The 13657-nt window shown below is 43.0% G+C and overlaps 1 protein-coding gene across 2 annotated transcripts in view; it reads right to left on the reverse strand.

Annotated features, from left to right (window-relative positions):
- The window catches only part of bmp2k (BMP2 inducible kinase), a 95935-nt gene that overhangs the window by 53799 nt on the left and 28479 nt on the right, over positions 1–13657 (reverse strand). The window lies entirely within an intron of this gene.

Raw genomic sequence — 13657 nt, forward strand, 5'->3', positions numbered from 1 at the left:
CCAAGAACTGAGCCTTGAGGGACACCACAACTCAACTGAGCCACCGAGGAGGTAGAGTTACCTAGAACAACAGAAAACGTTCTGCTGGTGAGGTAAAAGTGTAAGAGCCAAGCCCTTGATGCCAACCCAAGTCTCTAAGTGATATAAGAGAATGTTGTGATTGACCGTGTCAAAGGCAGCACTTAAGTCTAAAAAACCTAAAATCGAGCAGTCACCTCTGTCTGCATTCAGCAGTAGATCGTTAGTGACCTTAACTAGAGCTGTCTCCGTACTATGAAGTGCTCTAAAACCAGACTGGAAACTATTAAAAACAGTATTAGTGTTCATAAAAGAAATCAACTGAGAAGAAATTACTCCCTCCAGAACCTTAGATAAAAAAGACAATTCTGAGATTGGTCCGTAGTTACTTAAGGACAGGGGGTCTAAATTAGGTTTCTTCCGCAATGGGTGAATGATGGCATGCTTAAAAATGTCTGGAAAAGAACCAGAGGCCAGAGAATTATTGAGAATTTACAGAATGACCGGGCTGATAGTAGAAAATACCTCCTTGAGCAGCTTAGTGGGAATTATGTCTAGGATGCAGGACGAGGAGCTCATATTAACTGTCGTCTCCAAAACTGAATTTTTTAATTGGCTGAAACTGGGTGACAGAGGCAGGATTAACATAGGGAATGGAACGAAAAGAGACAGGCTGGATTTGGGACCTAATATTCTCCACCTTGTTTACAAAACGAGTGAGAAATTTTTCAGACAACGCAACATCAGGTTCAAATGGAAGTGGAGGGACCTTTAATAACAGAATCAATTACCCTGAAGAGAACTTTAGGATTGTGGTTATTTCTCAATATTAGATCAGAGAAGTATGCTATTCTCGCATCCTTAACTCCCTGCTGGTAAATTAACATTTGGTTTTTAAGGGTGTTATGTGCTAATTCGGACTTGTTGAGCTTCCACTGTCGTTCGGTTTTTCTACAGTCTTCTAAGGGCACGGGTGTGATCATTCAGCCAGGAGAGGTTATTTGATTTTTGTTTCCTAGTTCTAAATGGTGCAATTTAGTCGAGGATGGATAGGCACTGATCATTGAATGAATTTAATAGTCAGGGGTGCACATAATTCTTTTGGTCTGGTTCTCAAAGGAGCACCTGAGGTTCTTGCTTGGTGCTCACCTTTTTTTAAATGCATTTTTCCATGACCCACCCACCTCACAAAATGAACAAAATATGAGGGATACGTGGATAACATTACATGTACTTTAATTTCAATTGAAAATGAATAAAAGCAGTAGGTTACAACAAAATGTCTGTTCTTTAAAGTGCCATACATGTGACTTTCAAATGAAATGACTGCTCTTCAAGCACTGAAAACTAAATATACAAATGACTGCTTTTTCAAACACTGAAAACCAAATCAAACTCACAACAGATACTGCTATTTAAAGCACTGAAAGTTCTGTTATCCTACAGGACATCATCGTCATCTTCATCACTCCCCTCCAGACTGTCTTCCTCTATTTCAAAAACACCAGATGTACTAGGCCTGCTCCTTTCTCGCTGCTTCAGCCTACGATTAGCTGTTTGCATCCACAAGTCTACTGCTGGCTTTGGGTCAAAGGTTTCTGTTGTGAACTTAGATAAGTGGACGTGCATTAGAGATGAGAGGCGATAGTCTGACAGGCAGGATCTGTACTTGTTTTTTATTATATTCAGGTGTGAAAATCCCCTCTCACACGCAGCACTGCTCAAGGGCAGTGTAAGAGACAGCAGAAGGACTTTCTGAATGTTGGAGTAACTGCCTGGGTTGCTGGTGTTCACTACATTGACTAGATCATGCACAGAGGAGGCTGCCAAACGTTTTCCAGCTTGCTTTAAACGCATCCACTCTCTTAAAGTTGAATCTTTGTCAACACGCATGCTGGCCTCATATTTCTCAAGGATGTTACTAAGTGTTGTGTTGCCAAAACCGTGGAAGTCTTTCATTTCATTAGGCCAAGTTGTAGGATCAAAAATCAAAAAGTGATCGCATGACTTGAGGGATTCATATCTGCTTTCAAATTCATGAATTAAAGCTCTCAACACATCAATCTTATCCCTGTCAGCTTCAGCATGTGCCACAGTCTCCTCCCTGTACTTGCCCTCACTGTCCATCAGTAGCGTCAACTGTCCAATAGCAACCATGAGCTCATCTTTGCATTCAGCAATAGTCAGATTGTCTTTCTGGAACCTGAGGGAGGTGACTGTAAAATGTTCCCAACATCAAGCATGTTGGCTAGGAAACAACGAAAACGCTCTGTGCTGATATGTTTTAGGCTACTGTCATCACTTGTTGCCACTTGGATCTGAATGGCTGGTAACATTCTCCATATTTTAAACAGAGTCTCTTGTCTCCATGCAGACCATCTGATGTTGTGGAACTTACCTAGTTTGACAAAATCAATGTCTTTCCCCTCACATATCTTTTGTAGTTGTGCAATTCGTTTTGCACCCCCTTTCTTTAAGTAAAAGCTTAGCAAAGTGATGATAGATTTATTAAATGACTCACAGTATGGGACCGCACGATCAGCTGATTTAGCACAGTTCTCCAGCGTGTGGGTGGTGCACAGGATATGCACAAGGGAATCCCCAATATCCACCATCTGACGTAAGTTGGGAACGACCCCGTTGTAAACTCCAACGTTGACAGCTGCTCCATCACTGCATACCGACACCAACTTTGCCTTCCACTCCGCTAAACCACAATCATTGAACAGTTGCACAAGTCCATCCACTATGTCCTGTGCTGTTCGGTTGGCCCCCAGATTAATTAATCCAAGGAAGTCTGAGCTGTATTCTCCATTGCGGGACACAGAAACAATGTACACAATTTCCTGCTCCGTTTTTGTTATATCTTCGGATCCATCGAAAAGCACACCCCAAAATTCAGCTGCTTTCAGTTTTTCACTTAACTCTGAACTTATTGTCTGAGCGATGCTCTCCGTGATGCGGGATCCCCCTTCTCGCGAATGATAAGCAGTCCCGACGTTAACTCCTAACCTCTTGAGAAGCGGAATATCCTCCTCATATGAACGTATAGGACGTGCATGTTTCGCTTTGTGAAAGGCCAACAAGAGCATGTTTGTCAGTGCTTGATGTTGTTCTTCCGTCAGTCTGTCTTGCCACGTGTCGAGCGGGCCGCTGGATCTCTGGTCCTGGCTGTGCCTGTTAGCAATAGCTTCCGCTACTTTCTGGTGTTCTCTGCTGTTTGCATGCTTATCAAAAGCTGGATGGCTGAAGTTTTTCGTCCCCATATAAAAGTGGCAGTTTCTATCCGCTAATGTGGGATTTTCCCCGACATAGTTTACACAACATCTCAGTGCGGGCGTCATCTGTTTGAAGCCAGCCGATGTCCTGCAGCCATTTCTCAGAAAACTTACGCTTTGACTTTGGTTCTGGTTCAGTATGGCGTTTCTTTGGTGGAGGTGGAGGAACACCAAAGAAATTACTCAATGTCGCTTGCTTCTTTGACATTTTGGAGAAATTAGTGGCTCATACTATAGCATTGGCTAAAAGCAGTGGCTCATACTCTGCACTGCAAAATGTTTGGTACGCAAATGCACAGTAAAACACTTGAATCTGGTGCTCGTTTAATATTTTAAGTGCGCATGCGCACCTGCGCACCACTTATGTGCACCTCTGTTAATAGTGCATCTGGATTGAGGGAGAATAAAGAGGGATTAAATGATGATGAATTAAAAGCATCATGGAATTTAACTGCAGAGCCAGCATTGAGAATGCGAGAGCGTGTTTAAGGATAATGACTAGGAGTAGCGAGCTGTAGTCAGACTTTGAAAATGACAGCTTTATAGTCCGATACAGGCATAGCCACCAAACTGAGACATTTGAGAGAGAAACCAGAGAGAAACCAGAAATCAGTACAAGATCTAAAATGTGGCCTTTGGAATGTGTGACCCCTTTAACAGACAAATAAGAATGTGGATGGTTAATTTCCCTATTTTTGTTGACGTTACATTTTCTTCCCTCTTGACCAAAACACTACAACTAAAAAGACAGTTGTCATTTTGAAGCAAAATCAATTTCAGAAATCAACTTTTTTCTGCATTAATACAGGTGATTTCGGTCTGAACAAGAGGGTCTGAACAAGATCAGTACATTTTAACATAAAACTTGTGACTTTCAACAAGCTAGTTAGCAGACAATTCATTGTACTGCCTACATACTAATTAAAACTAAACACTTTCATACTTAATTCCTCTTGAATGTGGAACCTAAGGTCAGCAAGCAGACATAAAGTATGGTATACAAACTCAACAAGCCATTCCTCAAAGAAAAAAGGTGAACAAAAAAGGAGGCTACGATAATATGATATGATAATTAACCAAGGTTCACTCAAAGTTGTATGCGCAATACCAAAACACGCAATATTAAAAAGGGGCAACTGGTGCCCTTCCGTGAGGCCTAGTAGGCTAAGCTTTTTAAGCTGCCTCTTTTTAAATCAGATGTGCAATAAGAATGTACAATTGTAACTACATATACAAATGTTATATATTAGTTATAAATATAGCACAAGTATGTTATATAGTATAGAATTTATCCATCCATCCATTATCCAAGCCACTTATCCCAACCGAGGTCATGGGGTACACCGACCAGCCAAAACATTTAAACCACCTGCCTAATATTGAGTAGGTCCCCCTCATGCTGCCAAAACAGCTATGAGCTGTCGAAGCATGGACTCCACAAGACCTCTGAAGGTGTCCTCTGGTATCTGGCACTAAACCATTAGCAGAAGATCCTTTCCCGTCTTGTAAGGGCCCAGACACACCAAACCGACTAGCAGCGACGAAGGCCGACTGTTGCGTTGCCTCACGTCGCCTGCCATCCGGGCCAAAAAGTAGCACTTGAACACACCGCAAAGACTACAGCCAACGACCAACTAGCATGTACGTTCTGCACTGAGTCGCTAAGCTGAACAGCCAATCGGAGTGATCTCTCCCACCGGCGGGCATCACTGATTCAACATACTGAATTGGTCGAAAAGCTGCCAACAGGGGTCTGACTAGTACTGACGGTGCAGGACACACCGCAAGAACTAAGGTCCCAGACACTCACTGACAGCCTGACATTGGCCGACGGTGTGTCAGGGCCCTAAGTTGTGAGGTGGGGCTTCCATGGATCGGACTTGTTTTTCCAGCACATCCCACAGATGCTCGATTGGACAGAGAGCTGGAGAATTTGGAGGCCAAGGAAACACATTGAATTTTTTGTCATGTTCCTCAAACCATTCCTGAACAATTTTTGCAGTGTGGCAGAGTGCATTATCCTACTGAAAGAGACCACTGCCATCAGAGAATAAAGTCGCTATGAAGGGGTGTACTTGGTCTGCAGCAATATTTAGGTGGTGGTACGTGTCAAGTTGACATCCACATGAATGCCAGGACCCAAAGTTTCCCAGCAGAACATTGCTCAGAGCATCACACTGCATCTGCCGGCTTGCCTTCTTCCCACAGTGCATCCTGGTGCCATCTCTTCCCTAGGTAAATGAAGCACACGCACCTGGCCGTCCACATGATGTAAAAGAAAACATGATTCATCAGACCAGGCTACCTCCTTCCACTGCTCCATGGTCCAGTTCTGATGCTCAAGTGCCCATTGTAGGAGCTTTCGATGATGGACAGGGGTCATCATGGGCACTCTGATCGATCTGCAGCTACACAGCCCCATATGCAGCAAGCTGTGATGCACTGTGTTCTGACACCTGTCTATCATTGCTAGCATTAACTTTTTCAGCAATTTGAGCTACAGTAGCTCTTCAGTGGGATCGGACCAGGTGGGCTAGCCCAGCATTTTTCAAACGTCTCCTGGAGGACCACTTGTCCTGTATGTTTTAGATCTCTCCCTGCTCCAACACAGCTGATTTAAATGATCAGTTTTGTTATTAGGTAGCTTCGGGACCTCATAACGAGTTGATCATTTGAATCAGCTGTGTTGGAGCAGGGAGAGATCTAAAACATGCAGGACAAGTGGTCCTCCAGAAGGGTTTGAGAAACGCTGGGCTAGCCTTCACTCCCCACGGGCATAGTGGTTTTAATGTTTTGGCTGACTGGTGTATAGTGTGTATTATTAGTATATAATATGATATTAGAATATAAGTATAAAAAGTTAGAAATTATTCAGCCATAACAAAACCCTATAATTGTGACATACCTTGTTGTGCATACATACTTGCCTCCAGCATTCTATTATTCCATTTATTTCTTTTGTTTTTCTTTTTTATTGCCCTTTTTTGTGACTGACATATGTAAGTACTAGAAGCTACTGTAAACTAGAGTCAGAATCCTCGCATGCATAAGCACACTTGGCCAATAAAGTTGATTCCAATGTTTAGTGTTGGCCTCCCTCCCAGTGTGCCTAATCCTGTTGTGAATGAAACTGTAGGGGAGCTTTATAAAATTCACAAGACAAGTTTGGTGGGGATCTGAGATATATAAAACTCATTTTACACTGGGAGTTGATGGCTCATGGAAAGAGGATTTCAGTGTATAGTAGCAGGTCATGTTGACAGCGCCCGAGACGGAGGACATTTGGAAAGAGTGCCAGCAGGCATGGTCAATGTCCAATGTTTCCCATGTGCTTTTACTGGTGAAAGGACACTAGCAGCTCTGATGGTGGAGCCCCTCTGTTGTTAGGATGAGCTGAGTCTCTGTAAAGGGGAGGATTTCAAAAACCTTGGACTGGGGAGGACAGACACAGTGTCCACAATGGTATGCTTGTTGCCTAACAAACCAAATTTCCCTTCGGTCAGCTGGGTAAAAGAACAGATTTGGATTGGGAATGAGTTGGGGGGCTTTTCAAGGATGGAGTGGGCACAAAGACTTTCATTGAAGAGTGCATCAGCGCTGAGCTCAAATGAGACACGCCTCCCTGTCAGTGTTGCTTAAAGAACTCAGTAAGAATAAAACTTAAAGAGTAGGATTGGGCAATGTGCTCCTTAATCAGAATGTCCAATTGTCAACCTGTGAGATCCCTGGAAAGCAGAATCTGATTTTTAAAGTCCTACCTTACACTTTTTTGCCGATTTAAAATTACTGTTAAATGTAATATTTCTTCATTCCACCAGCACAAGCTTCCTCTGACTGGATTGAAGTGTACCATTTGTTCAAACACAACGGTAAACAAAGATGGTATATTTCACACTCCCAAAATCAGGAACCAGGACTACTTTTTTCTTAATGTAATGGGAAAATCTGATTTGTTCATGTTTGTTTATTTGCAAGATGTGTGATTTTGAGACCTGTGCTGTTTTCGCCTTATAATACTTGATGGGGAGAGAAACCCAAAGCACAGGGAAAAAAACTGCTGACTACACAACTCAAGTTACAACTAATGCTTAAGTTCTATATCATCAAGGGTGTAGAATTTGGTAGGGACATGTCCCTACTAAAATTCAGCGACTACTGAATTATCCCTAGCAATGATTTTGATCAAAAAATAAAAACATAACCACTGTTGTCTGTCAGTGTCTAGTTAATGCATATGTATTTGGTACACAAATGGTTAACATCTCGTCCTGCCTCCCTACCCAACATCGTTAATAGGATTGGCTTTGCTGTTACTTGCTAGCGTGTGAGAGGCTGTAGCTACATCTGGTTGTAAGAAGCACCAACACTCCGTCAAGTAGATGTGCATGTAGGCTAAGTGAGAAGGACACCATCCTTATCCCATTACGCTTTATTTAGTAGACTACCATGTGCATCTGCAACAGTTGGGTCATCACAGAGTCGGCGTTCTTTATGCCTAAGTAGCTGGACGAATTTTGTTATCAGACTTTCGCTTTGCCCTTTATTCTTAGAGGTTTTGCATTAACGTTAGAGTCTGTGTGCATGTGAGCGTGTGTATGTGTGCGTGGCAATCAGGCTAGTTTGGTGATATGCTCGGACTGGATGGCAACCAAAAAAGAAAGGTGGACATTAGGAGCAACTTCACAAGAAGTCAAAGTGTAAGTCACTTAGTATTTTCTCAATTGCTAATGTGTAGTCTTGAAATGTGTCCTTCAAGGTTCTATTCAGCTGACACATTTGAGTAAAGAATTTCTTGTGTTCTGTGATTACAGTACTTGGTTATTGGTTACATGGACTACAACACTAAGTTATGCCTATGGGTACTCCCTTACGTTATGTATACGTATGTACTATGAGGTTGATGTATGAGAGATGTTGACAATTTAACCTCATCGGTCATTAATTGCCTTTAACTGACATTACTGAATTCATTAATTAAGTTATTCTTGTATTCGGTACAGCCTAAAAACCTTAATGTTAATCCTTGAATAGCATTGGGTTTTTTTCCAATTATGAACGTTTCCTTGTTTAGATTTCTATCATAAAGTGCATAAAGCTAAACTGTAATGTTGTTGGTTTACATAATCAAAATTGTGTAACTATTGTCTCAAGAACATATTGACAGAAAAAAAACTCCCTTTAAGAATGTGCTGGCTACCACATATAGTATAAATAAAGGCTCTAGATGACATGAAATTGTGGTCAGAAGTCATATATGCAAAAAGCCTCTGCTTCGAGGCATCCAGGTAGCATAGCGGTCTATTCCATTGCATACCAACATGGGAATCGCTGGTTTGAATCCCCATGTTACCTCCGGCTTTGTTGGGCATCCCTACAGACACAATTAATTGGCCGTGTCTACAGGTGGGAAGCCGGATGTGGGTATGTGTCCTGGTCGGTCGGGGTGCCTCCTCTGGTCGGTCGGGACGTCTGTTCGGGGGGGGGGGGGGGGTAACGTGATCCTCCCACGCGCTGCATCCTTCTGGCGAAACCTCTCACTGTCAGGTGAAAAGAAGCAGCTGGCGATTCCACATGTATCGGAGGAGGCATGTAGTAGTCTGCAGCCATCCCCAGATCGGCAGAGCAGCGACTGGGAAGGCTCGGAAGACTGGGATAATTGGCCGCATACAATTGTAGAGAAAAGGGGGGGGGCCTCAGCGTCCAAGGGGGGCCCTGTGGACTACTTTTATGTCTCTGCCAATGTCATCACTTTAAAGCATCCAACCTATATCTGAGCTTTTATCTGCAATATTCTTGCAGGTATTGACAACTGTTTCGGCTAAAAATTACTTTTCATTTAACTAAACCCTCTGTTGCTAGCTGGCAAACTATTCCATGCCTGGTGAATACAAATGCTAACGCCAGGTGAACTCTGTGATGGATAATGAATGATTTCAAACAATGTAGGATTAGTTTCCTAGTATTGGTGATTCAATCAACAGCAGCACACACTTTTATCAATTCAGGCATTGTTTATATCCAATGCTAGACCGTTCTGCCTCTGTTTAAGATGGCGAAAGATGCCCTGTAAACTTTGCCAATGGCATATCACATCGCCAATGTATTATCCTATCATCCACCGGCACAAGTCTATCAAAGAGTAGTCTAACCCAAATTGATTTTTTAAGCTTTAGACAAGTCTACGTGCCATCATTTAAACACTAACCAAGATAGCATTCACCAACCCGCTTTCAAAGAAATAAATACAATTGTGGTACCTTCCTTCAGTTGACATGTTCAGCCTTGCTGCACTGCTAGCCCTGCCCCAACTGGAGACAGTATCAAAGATTTCAAGGTAGTCCGATGTCAGTGGACAAGGACTACACAGATTCCAAACTGTGTGGTCTGAGCTGCATCTCGACACCCCTGGTTTTAGAGACAGACCCCTCCTCACAGCTCTCTGTCCACCTCACATATGTTTACTTTTCAAAAGCATAAGCTGAGCAGAGATTAGCTCAACCTGTGTATTATATCATTGAGTAATGTGAATCATGGGCTGGGCCTGCCTCTCACAATGAGAACAGTGAAGAGTTGATAGCTGTCATCCATGGGCGGTGAAAACATCCAGAAAACAACCTGACAGGGTGTCATATTTCCTCGTGTGCAATCACAATTGGTGTCACTGTAGAGGACATCATCAAGGGGAGGGGTGCCCATCTCCACCAGCCAGCCCAACATGGGCAGCTGATAAGATAAAGAAGAACATGCTCCATCATGCTAGTGATTGAGAAGAGAAACCACAGAACATAAAATCGGGATGAGAGATTAAAACCAAACACTGATCGCTGGTTGATTTGAACTTGGGCTTGGTGAGTTTACCAGCCAGGCCTTAGAGGCGGAAAAAAATTCCAAGTTCTACTATACCAGAAACTTGTCTTAATGGGATTCTCATCATAAACACACAAGAACACAAGTTTTCTTTAAAAATTAGTGTATCTAATAATATCCATAAGAGAGCATCCCAAAGAGTGTTCTATATGTCATTCGGAAAGTCCATGTGGCATTTGGTATTCATTATCCACTTTGCACATAATGCTGGTAAGATAGGGTGAGTTGCAAACACCCACTGATGTAGTCGATCCTAACTCCACATTTACAGAGTGGAAGGGCAGAACCGTGAGCCTTTAAGACCACACTGAATGAGATGAGGAGCCATCAAAAATCTGATCCTAAATCAGCACCCCCAGACAACAGTCTAGAGCTCAGCTTTAGCTTAGTTGCACAAACAAATGACAAATACAAAGAAAAATTAACCTAGAAGAAAACCGACTGCATGGGGCAAACAAATAGTGAGGAGCGCACAAAACAGCTTGGGTCCAAATTAAAGAAGACAAAACATTTAATTATCAGGGGGATACTGCGCAACAGGAAACGTAAAGCTGACAGGCCAGTCTTCAAAGAACAAAATTAGATCAAAACTAAAACAAAATTACAGAAATAAATTGAAACAGGCCTTACATGGTGTGTGTGTGTGGGGGGGTAATTTCAATGTATGACCTGCGCTGTTCACATTTCCTCTATCCTCTCACCTTTTTTTTTTCTTTAACCTTGATCAAGGTTATAGAGTCAAGACCGAACATTTCTTTTACTAAGTGGAAAGTTTTACACCCATCGCACTTATCAAAGTTTTTATCAAACCAAGAAAAGCAAAAAGTTATGCCTGCGGTTTTTATAAATGTTATGTGCAAATAAAACTAAAAAGACGTTCATCTAAACTGGACACAGATGGAAATTGTACAGTCTGGGTTTCAGCTCTTCCACTGCTATGTTATACAGCCAACTATAGACAGCGCTAACAACACAGCGATAACAGCACTTTTCATTAGCTTATGGGAATAGAGCTCCTCAGTGGTAGCTTTAAGACTTGTGTCTTTCAGAATGGGTGGCTGCATGAATGCAAAGAAACATCAAGCAAGCGTATATCTGTGAAGCCCAGGACGGTTTGTTTATGCTTGGAGTCATTCATTGATCAGCGAAGCTCCGACCTGTGTGCTAAGGTTAGTGTGATAGGCTCCCTCCCCAAGAGCCTGGCCAGGGCTGAGATTGATTTCCTGTAACAAGGAAGCGGAGTGCAGAGCCATCCAGAGACTGAGGGGCCCTGAGGTTGAGGCAGAAAATTGAATCATAGGACATTGTGTCTTGTGAGATTGCCCGATCCTTAAAAGTGCAGGAAGTTCTCGTTTATGAGGTGAAGGGACTTTCTGCGGACTGAAACCCTAACAGGCATGACACGGAGCCCGCTTTAAAGCCCTGCCATCTGAGAATAAGCCACTAGTGCATCATCTTGTGTAAACCCTAAGCTTTTTGTGCTGCTTCTACTCAAGAGATGTAGACGCTGTAAAGATCAAAGGTGACGCAGGAACAGAGTCTAGAAAAAGCAGACCTGGAGGTGGCGTAAACTGGAAGACAAGTTTAACTGGCCGAAATTAATTTGTTCAGGCACAGAGCCTAGAGGTTAAATAAAGCAAGCCATTAGGCAGACAAGATACAGATGAAACAGCTAATCTTTGTTGGACATTTTGAGAAAAAAAAATCCATTGCAATCCAAATCTTTTTTCTTTCTTTTTTTTAAAGAATATACACGCAATCTCTTCACTGAACATCCTAACCGCTAGAATCCCTCCCCTTGCTCAGCTTTACACACAGTAAACACACATCCCCAACAGAGCATTCTCCTCAATACTTACAGCCATTGCTTCACACCAGCTAGCTGGCTAGCTGGCTGGCTGGCCGGCAGGCTGGCTAGCTGTCTGTCTGTCTGCAAAGATTGATCTTTGTTCAGATCCCTGCGACAGCCGGTGTAGTGCCTCGGGACGAAGGGTAGATGGCTTTTATGAAAGAGCAAGGGGCCTCGGCCCAGGCCTGCCGACCCGATGAGCATATCTGCCTGCTTGGACTGCCCTCTCTTAGACCAAGGCCATATGCTCCAGGATCAGGTTCTCACTAAATCACTGCCCCAGGGCTTTTGTTGCCTCCCACAACCATGCCAACCACGGAAGCAGCGCTATGGAGTCTATTATTCCCCTGAGTGGCTCTAGATGAGATGGTTTGTTAGGGGGGCTTTGTGCTCAGCATACCAACTTCCTGGATAAATGAAGTGGACCTAAACAGCACAAAAGGCGCCTTACTGTATGGGAGATTGGATTTGACGATGAGAGCAAACAACAACGCCACCTCTAACTGACATCGTCCACACGAAAGAAAACAATTTCCCAGACAAACAATAATTTGGAGGAGCTCTGGTACCACTGTGCAGTAAGGGTCCTAACAAAAAACTGGCCGAGACAGGGATGGGTATCAGCACTACTACTCTTACCAAGACTGCTTATTGATCCAGCACTTAAACGATACTCGTATCGGTTCTGTTTGTTTGGTTTTTTTTTAAAGAGAAAATAAAAGTCAACAGAATTAACATTGCTTTATTTTCTCATGTCTGGAGAGAGCGTTACTTTTAATCATTAACCCATGTTTGTATAGTCAACTCCATGTAGGCTCTAGGCTGCTAGTATACATAACATGCCTGAGGTGGATGGAGCAACAAGAGATGAACTACGAGCTAGGCAGTCGAAAATTGTTTTTCTCCAGTCTGTATTTGATGCACTTTCACAAGATGTTTCGAAAGATAGCTTGTGTCTCTGCCCTTACATGCAAAAGACTTGTTGCACTTGTGGCAACGAGCGTTGTCAGCATCGACTCTAGTGAAGTATAACCACACTTTCGACTGTTTAGTTCTATCTCCGCCACTGTCACTAAGAGCAAGCTCTGTGTGTGTGAGAGAGAGAGAGAGAGCTGGCTCTGAGACTCATTAACCCTGTAACAAATACTAAGACCAACCAACCTCAGGCCAGCACTGCATCCCAAACAAAGTTTACGATAAATCAGGCTATAAAACAAAGCAAGAACAATTATCTGAAACATTGGAACGCTGAAATCAAAACTCAAAACAAACTAGAAGTCTATTGGGCCCTAAAAACAAACTATGATTTGGAAGAATACCTCTTAACTGTCAGAGACAGGAAGCAGCGACAGATCCTCACCAAATACAGGCTCAGTGACCACAGTCTCGCCATTGAAAAGGGGAGACACAAAAAGACGTGGTTGCCAAAAGAGCAACGATCATGTGGTCAGTGCATGACAGATGAGGTGGAGACAGAGGTGCACTTCCTCCTTAAATGTGACAGATTTGAAAAACAGCGCCGGGCTTTTGTCAAGGAACTGGAACACGTGATTCCAGAGTACCAGGAAATGGACGACGCAGGTAAGCTGCGGGTGGTCCTGGGAGGGGGGCCAGCGGCGAGCATTGCAGCAAGATTTATATCATC

This window comes from Lampris incognitus, chromosome 1 (genome assembly GCF_029633865.1).
Source record: "Lampris incognitus isolate fLamInc1 chromosome 1, fLamInc1.hap2, whole genome shotgun sequence".
In the NCBI taxonomy this organism is placed as follows: domain Eukaryota; kingdom Metazoa; phylum Chordata; class Actinopteri; order Lampriformes; family Lampridae; genus Lampris; species Lampris incognitus.